Source organism: Triticum dicoccoides, chromosome 4A (assembly GCF_002162155.2).
Source record: "Triticum dicoccoides isolate Atlit2015 ecotype Zavitan chromosome 4A, WEW_v2.0, whole genome shotgun sequence".
Lineage (NCBI taxonomy): Eukaryota > Viridiplantae > Streptophyta > Magnoliopsida > Poales > Poaceae > Triticum > Triticum dicoccoides.
Window position 1 is genome coordinate 403058960 of NC_041386.1, and position 10009 is coordinate 403068968.

Below are 10009 nucleotides of genomic sequence, written 5' to 3' on the forward strand. Positions count from 1 at the left end.
ATAATTCCTATTTGCAACAATAAGAACATCATTAATTCTTCCCATAGGTTTCTTAATAGTGGATTCCGCAAGGTGCAAGTTTAAAGAGCAATCATCAAAATCACGGAAACCTAACAAATCACATAAAGTCTTTGGTATCGTGGAAACACTAGCACCCAAATCACATAAAGCATAGCATTCATGATATTTAATTTTAATTTTAATAGTAGGTTCCCACTCATCATAAAGTTTTCCAGGAAAGAAACTTCCAACTCAAGTTTTTCTTCATAAGATTGCATCAAAGCATCAACGATATGTTTAGTAAAAGCTTTATTTTGACTATAAGCATGAGGAGACTTTAGAACGGATTGCAACAAGGAAATACAATCTATCAAAGAGCAATTGTCATAATTAAATTCCTTGAAATCCAAAATAGTGGGTTCATCAATATGTAAAGTTTTGACTTCTTCAATCCCACTTTTAACAATTTTAGCATCAAGATCTAAAGACTCCTAAATTTTGGAACGTTGTCTAGGTAAAGGTGGATCATATTCAGTCCCATTATTATCAAGATTCATATTGCAAAACAAAGATTTAATAGGGGACACATCAATAACTTTTAGATCTTCATCTTTATTATCATGGAAACTAGAAGAACACACTTTTATAAAGCAATCTTTCTTACCACGCATCCTAGCGGTTCCTTATTTGCACTCGTCAATGGAAATTCTCATGGCTTTGAGAGACTCATTGGTATCATGCTTAGGTGGAATAGATCTAAGTTTCAAAGAATCAACATCAAGAGAAATTCTATCAACGTTCCTAGCCATCTCATCATTCTTAAGCAATTTTTCTTCAATCAAAGCATTGAAATTCTTTTGCGAAGTAATAAAATCTTTAATATTAGATTCAATATCAGAGGGCATCTTATTATAATTTCCATAAGAATTGTTGTAGGAATTACCGTAATTATTAGAGGAATTACTAGGATACGGCCTAGGGTTAAAGTTTCCTCTATATGCGTTACCAAAATTGTTCCTACCAACAAAATTCACATCCATATATTCGTTATTATTCTAAATCGAAGTAGACAAAGGCATATCATTAGGATCAGAAGAAACAATTTTATTAGCAAATAATTTCATAAGTTCATCCATCTTTCCACTCAAAACATTAATTTCTTCTATCGCATGCACTTCCTTATTAGCAGATCTTTCAGTGTGCCATGGAGAATAACTAACCATAATATTATCTAGGAGTTTAGTAGCTTCTCCTAAAGTGATTTCCATAAAAGTGCCTCCCGCGGCTGAATCTGAAAGATTTCTAGAAGCAAAATTCAATCCGGCATAAAAAATTTGTATAATCATCCACAAATTCAAACCATGCATAGGGCAATTACGTATCATTAATTTCATCCTCTCCCAAGCTTGTGCAACATGTTCATGACAAAGTTGCTTAAAATTCATAATATCGTTTCTAAGAGAGATGATCTTAACGGGAGGAAAATACATAGAGATAAAAGCATCTTTGCACTTATTCCATGAATCAATACTATTTTTAGGCAAAGACGAAAACCAAGCTTTAGCACAATCTCTAAGCGAAAAAGGAAATAGCTTCAATTTAACAATATCATTATCCTTTTGCATATCACACAAATCAAAGAAGCTATTTATATGGGTAGCGGCATCTTCACTAGGAAGGCCGGAAAATGGATCTTTCATGACAAGATTCAGCAAGGCAGCATTAATTTCACAACATTCAGCATTTGTAAGAGGAGCAATCGGAGTTCTAATAAAATCACTGTTGTTGGTATTGGTAAAGTCACACAATTTAATGTTATCTTGAGCCATCATGACAAGCAAGCAATCCAACACACAAGCAAACGAGGAACGGGCAAAAAGAGGCAAATAGAGAAAGAGAGGGAGGATAGAGAGAGAGGGCGAATAAAATGGCAAGGGTGAAGTTGGGGAGAGGAAAACAAGAGGCAAATGGCAAATAATGTAATGCGGGAGATAAGGGTTGTGATGGGTACTTGATATGTTGACTTTTGCGTAGATCTCCCCGGCAACGGCGCCAGAAATCCTTCTTGCTACCTCTTGAGCACTTGCGTTGGTTTTCCCTTGAAGAGGAAAGGGTGATGCAGCAGAGTAGCGTAAGTATTTCCCTCTGTTTTTGAGAACCAAGGTATCAATCCAGTAGGACGCCACGCACGAGTCCCTCATACCTACACAAACAAATAAATCCTCGCAACCAACGCGGTAAGGGGTTGTCAATCCCTACACGATCACTTACGAGAGTGAGATCTGATAGATATGATAAGATAATATTTTTGGTATTTTTATGATAAAGATGCAAAGTAAAATAAAAGGAAAAGGAAATAACTAAGTATTGGAAGATAATATGATGGAAGATAGACCCCGGGGCCATAGGTTTCACTAGTGGCTTCTCTCGAGAGCATACGTATTCACGGCGGGTAAACAAATTACTGTTGAGCAATTGACAGAATTGAGCATAGTTATGAGAATATCTAGGTATGATCATGTATATAGGCATCACGTCCGAAACAAGTAGACCGACTCCTGCCTGCATCTACTACTATTACTCCACACATCGACCGCTATCCAACATGCATCTAGAGTATTAAGTTCAAGAGAATAGAGTAACGCTTTAAGCAAGATGAAATGATGTAGAGGGGTAAACTCATGCAATGTGAAATAAACCCCATCTTGTTATCCTCGATGGCAACAATACAATACGTGCCTTGCTTCCCCTACTGTCACTGGGAAAGGAGACCGCAAGATTGAACCCAAAGCTAAGCACTTCTCCCATTGCAAGAAAGATCAATTTAGTAGGCCAAACCAAACTAATAATTCGAAGAGACTTGCAAAGATAACCAATTATACATAAAAAATTCAGAGATGATTCAAATATTTTTCATAGATAAACTTGATCATGAACCCACAATTCATCGGTCTCAACAAACACACCGCAAAAGAAGATTACATCGAATAGATCTCCACAAGAGAGGGGGAGAACTTTGTATTGAGATCCAAAAAGAGAGAAGAATCCATCTAGCTAATAACTATGGACCCGTAGGTCTGAGGTAAACTACTCACACTTCATCGGAAGGGCTATGGTCTTGATGTAGAAGCACTCCGTGATCGATGCCCCCTCTGGCGGAGCTCCAAAACAGGCCCCAAGATGGGATCTCGTGGATACAGAAAGTTACGGCAGTGGAATTAGGGTTTTGGCTCCGTATCTGGTAGTTTGGGGGTACATAGATATTTATAGGAGGAAGGAGTACGTCGGTGGAGCAATAGGGGCCCACGAGGGTGGTGGGCGCGCCCAGGGGGGTAGGCGCGCCCCCTACCTCGTGGCCTCCTAGTTAATGTCTTGAGAGAATAGTTCCGTTAAGGGTTCGTTTCCCTGGGTGTGCATGCGTTTAATGTGCATGTCCGAACTATGATTAAGAAAAGGCAGAGTGAGTAACTTCTGGGGTTTCACAATGGAGTGAATGCAGAAACATCTTTCATTCACCGACCGAATATTGCCTTAAGAATGCTAGCTTTCGGCTTCACCCAGTCTAAGGTAGTAATAATCGCAAAGGTGCTCCGTATATGCCCTAGCCGAACTAACGAGAATGTAGGGCATAAACACAGGAGCCAGGCAACCCAGCTTGGCCAAAACTGAAGTCATATCGATGCATATAGTGGCGAATGAAAGGTACATATGGAAAAATGCATATGTGGTGATCTTGATGCTCGAGGAATAATAGCAAGCTTCTGTACGAGAAGCCCACAAGTATAATGAACGTACATATGTGGAGATGTACGCATCAGGGGAGGACGGTCTAGACGTACTACAGCCGTAGGGCTAAAGAGCAAAAAGAAAAGAGATAAAAATGAAAAGGGAGACAAAATAACATTAATAATAGGAGGAAGGAGACCAACAGAGACTTCAGCACTAGGCATAAAATTGTCAGAGTCTGGCCGCGTTCCAAGGGTTCGGCTCCAGGTGATTGTCTGACGCATCACGCAGGCGGTACACTCCTCCGGTGAGAACTTTGTCAATGATGAAGGGACCCTCCCACTTGGGCTTGAGCTTCTCCGGAAGGCGTAGAACGAGTTCACCAACATTATAAGTCTTGGCCCGCACTTCTCTTCTTTGATACATGCGAGCCTGTTGTTGATAAAATGTGGAATGGGCTTTTGCGATGTCGCGCTCCTCCTCTAGGGCATCTAAGTTGTCCTGCCGATCAAGTTCCGCTTCTCTCTCTTTGTAGATGCGCACTCGAGGTGAGTCATGAATAATATCGTAGGGTAACACTCCTTCTGCACCGTACACCATGAAGAAAGGTGTATATCCAGTAGTGCGGTTGGGCGTGGTCCGCAGCCCTAGAGAACGGAGTCAAGTTCCTCCACCTAGTGCTTGTCTGATTCTTTCAAAGACCACACTAGTCTAGGTTTGATGCCGCTCATAATAAGACCATTAGCCTGTTCGACTTGACCATTTGTCTGGGGGTGATAGACAGAGGCATAATCGAGCTTAATGCCCAGATTAGCACACCATGTTCTCACTTCATCGGCTGTGAAATTAGAACCATTATCGGTGATTATGCTGTGTGGAACACCATAACGCTGTACCACGCCGGATATGAAATCTATTACCGTCCCCGCTTTGGCCGTTTTGACTAGTTTGGCCTCTCTCCACTTTGTTGGGGATATAACTACCAGGTATGACCCGCCCAAAAGGGGCCGGGTCAATCCTAATGGCGGGTTACTAAAAGTTCAAGTGAATATACAAGGTGATTGTTTAGTATAAAACTTGTAGTAGGACCAAGCCCAGAGGCGGCTTGAGGGCCGTGATTGTAAACCGCGATGGGCAAGAAAGACTTGTAAAGACAGGCATGTAAAGGAAGTTACTGAGCCGGACACGTTATATGAGCCGGCCGGGACTCTGTGGGCCGCCAGGCATCAACCCGTGTATATAAGGAGACGACCCGGTGGCGGCTTAGGGTAAGAAACAACAGATCGAGAAGCAAAGCTAACGTATCTCGCTCCTTGGTCATCGAAACCTAGCAATACCACATCGACTAGACTAGGCTTTACCTTCACCACTAGGGGCCGAACTAGTATAAACCTTTTGTGTCCTTTGTCCCGATTAAACCCTTTAAGCTTCCTAGTGGCGATGGATTTTCGACTAAGTTCTTTCACTAGGACATCTGCCGTGACAATTCCACGATAGTTGGCGCCCACAGTGGGGCCAGCGCATGGTGGATTTGAGTTCTTGAAGGGCGACTTCGAAGGGCTCAAGGGATAAGGTGTGGGTCAGATGACCAAGAGTTGTCGTGGCAAGCTCTACATCGATGACGAAGGCTGGGGCCCCGATGCCGGCTCAATTGAGTATGGATACCGGGTCCCTTCGGCGGAATCCATGTCTTCATCGGCCTGATCGGCGAGCTGAGCCCTGAGCCGGACATCTGTACCAACCTCGTCGACACGGCTCAGCGCGCGAGATCCGCCCGGGCTCAACCCGCCATGAGGCGTGGCTTCGTGGGTTGCATCCATGGAGGGGAACTTTCTGAAGGATCGGTGGACGGTGGTGAGACGGCCGTTTGCTCTGACAGTGAGTCGTCCACAGGCGAAACAGATTATTTGTATCGGTTACAAGAAGGCGGGCTTGGGGGTTGTTCCGATGGCAGCTGTATTCCGTACCCCACTGAGCCGCCGAATCATGCCGGAGTCTTCATGGTTGGCACTCAACCTGGCCAGAATTCTACGGCTGCGGTGGCAATTACCACCGGGTCAGCAGCGGCCGGGTCAGGAGACCTCGTGCGCCCACCGGCTCAGGTATTAATGGACCTCATGGATAGGATGACGGCCTTGTTGACTGCTATGGTTGAGCCGGCGGATAAGGCTCAGCATGACGTAGAGGTAGCATGGCTACGCGGAGAGGTAGCACAGGCCGAGGAAAATTTAGCGGCGGAAGATGTCAGGATGGCCGCAGAACGGGCGACTCTGGATGAACGTGCTCATCAGCTTCAAGCGGAGACTTTCCGGCTCTCGGCTGATCTGAACGCGTTAAACGAGGTCATGAGGAGAAGGCACCAGAAGGCTCAATCACGTCCCAGTAAACCACCGGAGGCAAACCGGATCACAACACCCGGGGCTGGAGCGCTGGTTCAACCGCGGGCAATGGAGCCGCCACGTGTGGATACTGCTCCGCCTCACTACACACCAATACCGTGTCTAACCCTTTGGAGAATTTAATTGCTGCGTCGGCTCGTTTGGCTGCTCTCCCAATGGAAGGTGACTCTCCGACGGTAATCCAAACACGAAGGGTCAGAGAACTTCTTCAGACAGCTCTGGCACAGCAGGATGCGTATTCTTACAGTCAAGATAGAATCCATTCAACCCCTCGACCAAGACGGAGCCCAAGCTATAGCAGGCATGTGGACTCAGCGGCCATGTCGAGCAACGCCCAGCGCCGTAACCAACCATGCGGGCGCGATCCGGCCCCGGGCGGAGCCCTTAACTTGGTGGACTAGGAGAGGATCCGTCAAGAGGCTGAACGGGCGATTCAGCAGGCGGCTCAGCAAGCTTTCCCGGTTTATCCAGCGACCTCAATTGAGGCTGGGGTGGCCACCAGGACAGGAGGTGTCCCTTGTCTGGTGCCGGCTCTGCGTAATGAGCGTTTGCTAAAGGATTTTAAGGGGCCTCGTAAGGTGCCCAATTACACAGCCGACCTGCAACCCGGAGCGTGGATTCAAAGTTATGAGATGGCCATGGATTTATTAGAGGTCAGTGACGCAGCAATGGCCAAATACTTCACCATCATGTTGGATGGAACAGCTCGTACTTGGTTAAAGGGGCTGCCGCCCAACTCCATCAGTTCATGGGCGGAGTTAAAGGCCTGGTTCATTCAGAACTTCAAAGACACCTACAAACAGCCCATGTCGATCATGGACTTGACCAACTACAAGCAAGAGGAAGGCGAATCCATGACCCATTGGGTGCGCCGGGTCAAGTACATAATACATTCATCTGATAAGATTGATGCCGGCTCCGCGGTCTTAACGTTGGAGAAAAATTACCGTTTTGAACCCCTGAAATAGAAGTTGGGGCGGCTCAAGCGTGACTGTAATGACATGGGCCAGCTAATGGCGACTCTCGTCAAGTACACCGATTCTGTCAGTACCACGGACCCAGCGTCTGACGAAGAGAAGACTAGGAAGGGAAAGAAGAACGGCAATGGAAAAGGTCACCAGCACAACCCGGCGAATCAAGGAGGTAATAAATGTAAGGCTGGCGAGTTTGTGGCTAACACCAACACACAGGGCAACAACCAACGATGCAAGGGGAGGCCGCCTCCATGGTCTGGTGGGTAAGGTCCCACCCTTGAGCAGTTGCTAAACGAACCTTGTCCAAGACACGGCACCCGGGAGAAGCCAGCTATCCATCTGTGGAAAGTCTATACGATCATGAATGCTTTTAAGAATTCTAACATACTCGATGGTAACCACGGACCTGGCGGCGGTTCAGGTGGTGGCGGCTTTCATGGCCTGGGCGCTGGCTCAGGCGGTGGAGGTTTTCATGGCCAGGGCCATCGGGGTAGTCAAGGCAGCTAGAATCAGCAATCCGACCAGGGCAGTCAGCAATAGCCGCAACAGTCCGGGTATCAGAGTAACCCAAAGCAGCCGAATAGTGGGCAGTACCACGTGTGTACCAGCAGTTTGTGCAAGAGGGATCAGAAGCTTCATAAGAGGGCTGTAAATGTTGTTGAGCTGGCGGTTCCGCGTTATTTGAGATGGTCTGAACAGCCTATTGTGTGGAGTAGGAAGGATCACCCACCCCAGGTTGATAATCTAGGTCATCTGGCTTTGGTGGTGGCGCCTCAGGTTGGTGGATATAAGTTCACTAAAGGGCTCATGGACGGAGGGAGTAGCATCAACATCATGTATTATGAGACGTTCTGTCGCATGGGGTTAACTGATAAGAGTCTTAAAACATCCAACACTATTTTTCATTGGGTAGTGCCTGGTAAGTCAGCGTACCCAGTTGGTAGGATTGAGCTGGAAGTAGCCTTTGGAGATGAGTATGATTCTAGGGTTGAGAAGTTAACCTTTGAAGTGGTTAAGATCAAAATCCCATATCACGCTCTGTTTGGACGGCCGACTTATGCTAAGTTCATGGCTCGGCCATGTTATGGCTATCTGCAGCTCAAAATGCTGGGTTATAAAGGCACTATCACAGTACATGGAAGCCATAAAATAGCCTTGGAATGTGAAGAAGGTGATGCCACTTATGCCGAGTCTGTTTGTGCAACCGAGGAGTTGAAGTTTTATAAGGATAATGTTGACCCGGCAGACATGACATCTTTGAAGAAGCCAACTACGGAGCATGAGCCGACGTGGAAATTCAAATCAGCTGATGACACCAAGATGATTGATTTCATGCTTGGTGATTCATCCAAACAGTTCATTATCAGTGCTAACTTGGATCCAAAATAGGAAAGCACGCTCACTGGGACATCTTTGCATGGAAGCCTTCTGACATGCCGGGTGTACCAAGAGAACTCACTGGGCACACTCTCAATATTGATCCAAAGTTTAAGCCGGTCTGGTAATTTCTTTGGTGGTTTAAAGAGGAAAGGCGCAAGGCTATCGGAGAATAGTTGGCCCGACTCTTGGCAGCCGGGTTCATTGTTGAAGTTTTTCACCCAGAGTGGTTGGCTAACCCGGTGCTTGTGCTTAAAAAGAACGGCACCTGGTGCATGTGTGTGGATTACACAGATTTGAACAAAGCTTGTCTGGCTGACCCTTTTGCTCTCCCTCGTATTAATCAAATCATTAATGCTACAGCGGGTTGTGAGCGTTTGAGTTTTTTGGATGCTTACTCTGGTTATCATCAGATCAAGATGGCAGTTAAGGACCAGGAGCCTTCTGCTATGTGTCTATGCCTTTTGGGCTTAAGAGTGCCCAGGTGACTTATCAACGGTGTGTACAGAATTGCCTTCATAAACAGATTGGACGTAATGTTCATGCTTATGTGGATGACATAGTGGTGAAATCCAGAGAGAAGGAAACCTTGGTAGCTGATCTGAAGGAAATCTTTGATAACCTCCGGGTCTACAAGGTGATGCTTAACCCGGCCAAGTGTGTTTTTGGAGTCCCAGCTGGCAAGCTCTTGGGTTTTTTGTGTCTAACAGAGGCATTGAGGCTAACCCGGAGAAAATTAAGGCAATCACATCTTTTGCTAAACCTCATGGTGGCAGTTGACAAATTCACAAAATGGGTTGAGGCAGAGCCGGCCAGCAAGTGTGATGCAGCCACGGCGGTTCAGTTCATGAAAAAGGTGATCTTTCGCTTTGGTTTTCCACACAAAATTATAACTGACAATGGCACTAATCTGTCCAAAGGTGCTATGGAGGAGTTTTGTCAACATCAGTATATCCGGCTTGATGTTTCGTCAGTAGCTCACCCCCAATGCAATGGTCAAGCTGAGAGAGCAAATCAGGAAATCCTAAAAGGTCTCAAGCCCCGGCTTATGGTTCCTTTACAATGGACGTCGGGTTGTTGGGTAGAGTAATTACCCTCGGAGATGTGGAGTATCAATACCACTCCTAAGAGGTTTACAGGTTATACACCTTTCTTAATGGTTTATGGAGCAGAAGCAGTTCTGCCTAGTGACATCCGTCATGCCTCGCCTCGCGTGGCGGCTTACGTTGAAGGTGATAATGAACAAGCCCAACAGGATGCACTTGACTTGTTTCATGAAGAGAGAGATTTGGCGGCGGCTCGATCAGCAATTTATCAAAAGGACCTGCGTCGTTATAACAGCTGTCTGGTTAAGTCTAGAACCTTTGAAGAAGGTGACCTGGTGCTCCGGCTCATCTAGGATCTATCTGATGAACACAAGCTATCCCCGCCTTGGGAAGGACCCTTTGTGGTTAGCAAGAAATTAAACAATGGGTCATATTACCTCATTGATGTTCGAGAGCACAAAGACTCACGTAAGTCGGAGGAGGAGAC